This window comes from Halyomorpha halys, unplaced genomic scaffold (assembly GCF_000696795.3).
Source record: "Halyomorpha halys isolate HHAL.00 unplaced genomic scaffold, Hhal_1.1 Scaffold199.1, whole genome shotgun sequence".
NCBI lineage: Eukaryota > Metazoa > Arthropoda > Insecta > Hemiptera > Pentatomidae > Halyomorpha > Halyomorpha halys.
In genome coordinates this window covers 1,155,049-1,159,206 of record NW_027112578.1, presented here as the reverse complement: position 1 = coordinate 1,159,206, position 4,158 = coordinate 1,155,049, and the positions used below count along the sequence as shown (strand labels likewise).

Genomic DNA, 4,158 nt, shown 5'->3' with positions numbered 1-4,158 from the left:
GGAGCACGGAATGATTTTTTTTTTTTTTAACATTCTGAAACAGCCATCATTTTGTATTCTCCATAACTATAATCGGCCGACTTGTCGATCTTGACTAGTAATTATGCATAGGTTTCATTAAAGTTATAAAAAATTGAAGTGAAATAACTGACTTTTGGGGAAAACAATTGATGATTTCGGCCATTACTCAAGGTAGAATAATTATTATAATTCAAAGCTAAAAATTATTTTTGTTACGTAAATGGGTCAAGAAAATATTGTTAGGTGGTAAAATAATTTTCAGAATTTCTTCCTTGATAATAAAATTTTAAAAAAATTAAGTGCGATGGCCGGGAATCGAACCCGGATCAACTGCTTGGAAGGCAACTATGCTCACCATTACACCACCATCGCTCGTGCTCATAAATCGAATGTGAATAGCTTATTATAGAAATTAATTCAACGTATTAAATTAACTAATTATATAACTAGGTAAATATTTTTATTTAATAATTTTAGCAATCATGAAAACTACTATTACTATGGAGAAAACGTAATAAGCTACTTTATAGTACGTTAAACTAGATTTGATTCCTGAGATTTAGATTTCCCACAGTAAATTCCCTAACAACTGATTTTTCAGTAAATGTTTTATTAAATTAGGTCTTTAAAAAAACTACTGAAGATTCCATTAAAGATCTCTGTTAGGGCTCATATTTTAGCAAATTTACACTACTTTCAATGATGTCCTATTCGGTTTACTATGATCGGCAGATTTATCGATCTTAACTGGTAATTATATATAGTTTTCATTAAATTAATAAAAAAATTGTAGAGAAATAACTGACTTTTGGGGAAGACAATTGATAATTTCGGTCACTATTGAAGGTAGAATAAAATTCAAAAACAAAACTTTTTTTTTTCGTGTTATTTTAAGAACAATTCATTGTGGTTTTAATTTAATATATATAAATCCCACCAAATCACATTTACCCTTCGACATAAACCCATGACCTCTTGCCCTACAGTATCCTTTAATAATACCCCACTTATTCCTGTCGAACAGATCCGTTACTTAGGACTACAGCTGGACAAACGACTGACATGGAATCCTCAAACAAGACTAAAAAGACAAGAAACTGCTCGTAGATTCGACTATTGCAACATTTACTGGACAAACGGTCTACATTGCCAATCCATTACAAAACACTGATCTACATGACTATTATAAGGCCTATCTGGACATACGGAGTTGAGCTTTGGGGCTCCACTAAACCATCAAATTCCTCCACAATCCAATCCTTACTGTCCAAAATCCTTCGTAAAATCCTTAATGCTCCTTACTTTCTCACAAATCAAGTCATCCATCAGAACCTCAATGTTCCATATATTGCTGATTTGGCCAGAACCAGATACCAATCCTTCCATAACAAACTTCCCAACCACCCAAACCCACTTGTTTCTAACCTGGCTTCTCCTTCATTACCTAATAATCCTCCTAGGCGTCTGAAAAGAAGATGGCCTCGAGATCTTCTCCTCTAGAAACGTTATTGGAGTTCTATCAGTGGGTAGATTCTCCACATGTTTGTATCATGTCACTATGTCACATACGGCAAATTTACTTGTTGTATATATGTGTATACAGTTGTAAATAACAATAAATAAATTATTAAAAAAAGTAATGTGTAAGGTGTGATACCATGTTTAATTCAAAATGTGAATATTTACAACGACAATAAATCTGAAAATCTATAATTATGAATTTTACTCTTTAGTACATGACAACAGAATATCGGTTATGTTTTATAAGAGTAAGTACTCCTTAAGCCCATCCACTTCCAAACTCTTAAAAGCACAAGTCAGGTACCTAAGCCAGCAAAGCCTCCTTAAGAAGCTCACTCAACTTGGACAACAAGCCCCCCCCCCCCAATACTAAAACATAAGTTAAGGAAAAAACCCAATAGTCCCTTAAGCATCACCAAAGAAGTGCAGAAAAAAAAATCTATTTCAGGTATATTCTAAAAATATCGGTATATAATGATTCAATAAAACACAAGGATATATAATCCTCTAAGATATATTATTCATTTACTTTATACTACTAATAATAAAAACATTGTCAAACCCTTAGGTTTCCAAAGGATGCCGACTAAAGTTAAGTAAAATTTAGCCATGTCTAAATGTTAGTTGAAATTAATTTTGATTAATCGATTACTTTGTATGTCTAAAAAACAATATGATAAAAGGTCAAATAACTGACTTTTTTCCCAACGACCACTTGTATTATAATGTTTTGATCATGTAATAGGTCGCAAACTAGCTGCCAGTTGTTCCAAGAGTAGTAATATAAAATATAAGTAATAAAAATTTTAAATAAAGTAACAATAAATATACATAAAAATCTTTTGTATTTTCGCACATAAGTACTATTAAGAAAAGTAATATATACATAGGAGAGTGCTGTAGCAGCGTGGTAAGGCGCGATGCTACTATCTCCAAGGACGCGGGTTTAAATCTGGCTGGGCAGAAAATTGTGTTCTGAAACACTATAGCCGTGAGTCATCCATATGTGTTCTGGAGCCCTCCTGGAGTCCATCCCCGCCTCATAAATTTGGAACCCTTGAGTGAGTCAAATTCTGGCGGTCGAGGGTGATCCTGACCAAATCCTTGCACAACCGATGGTCTAGTAACAGTACTTCCTAACAAAGTACTGAACCCTGACCCTTCATGGGTTGTAGCAGTACAGATTTTAATTTAATATATAAAAACAGTAGTAAATATACAAAAAAAAAATATAGAAAATAAATAATTATGAAGAAGATAAAGAGAAGAAAACAAAAAATAGTTAATTATATTTATTTGCCTACGTTTCGATCTACTTTATAGAGCTTCATTAGGGCTAAGAACAACTAAAAATATTTTAACATAGTAGGATAATAAGATACAGAAAAGGAAATTTAGGTAGGGTTAAAATTATGCAAATATAAGTGGAAAAATCATATACAAATGAACAATAAAAGAAATAATAATAGTTATATAGTAGTTAGAATAGACAATGATAAGAAAAAAAAATTAATAAATAAAAAAATTTACGCTAACGATTAAGTAAAAAATGAACACACCTAATAACAAGGAAAAATAGAAATAAAGACAATAACTATACGACCAATCAGGACCACCTACCTGTTCAAGTAGATAGATATCCAAATATTGACGAAGAAAAGAAGTATAGAGAATGGATTCATCCATGGATCCTGTTCATTTTTAACCTAAACGTTTAAGTATTTTTTTTTTTTTTAACACTGATCATTGTCTATTGTATAATATAACTATTTTTATTTCTTCTTTTTGTTCATTTGTAAATAATTTTTCTTCACTTATATTTACAGAGTTTTAACTCGTAATTTACTTTTGTATATCTTATAATCCTACAATGTCAAAATATGTTAAGCCCTGATGAACCTTTACAAAGAGGGACGAAACGTCGGCAAATAAATAGTTGATAACTATTTTTTGTTTTCTTTCGACCGCAGCTAGGACCATCTTCTTCATAATTTGAAATAATACGGTCAATCTTTTATATTATATTTATTCATTAAATTATTTTATTTTATTAGTACTATTGTTTTTTTGTTGTTGTTTTTTTAAAACTTATTTATCCATTCAAGTGTTTCCTGTAACCGGGTTTTTATTATATTTTCCTTTTAATCTATGTGTTAGTCTTATTCTCGTAAAATGTATCTATTTGTTTGTTTTTGGTAAACTGATCTACTGCTGTGACTATGAATGATGGTCTAATCTCACATTGCCGTCTAATATTGAATTTGTTTAGCGGGTCGCTGAAGAGGATCTAGGAGAGTGAATTCCGGAGGGCGAATTTGTTGATCGGGTGAATTAAAAAATTGTGAAATGGTGAAATTGGAGGAGCAGAAATGAGAAAGAAAAATAGGAATGAATCGAAACATTTATATTTGTTGTACAGACGGAAATTGACTGTAAAAGGAAACTGTAGGGGAAAGAAAATTGTTTATTATATCTTATTATTGCATCTCTTTTTTGCTGATTATACCATGTATGTGTAATTTATATATGTCCGATTACGGTTGATAAGTATGATGTGTGAGATATCAACCTGATGTATTTAGGCAGCATAGATAAATAAAGTATTTCTCTCTCTCT

At 31.2% G+C, this 4,158-nt stretch overlaps 1 non-coding gene across 1 annotated transcript; it reads right to left on the bottom strand.

Moving 5' to 3' along the window:
• Positions 1-321: 321 nt before the first annotated feature.
• On the bottom strand, positions 322-393 carry TRNAG-UCC (transfer RNA glycine (anticodon UCC)). The gene has a single exon. It is a non-coding gene; the product is annotated as a tRNA-Gly (tRNA).
• Positions 394-4,158: the final 3,765 nt, after the last annotated feature.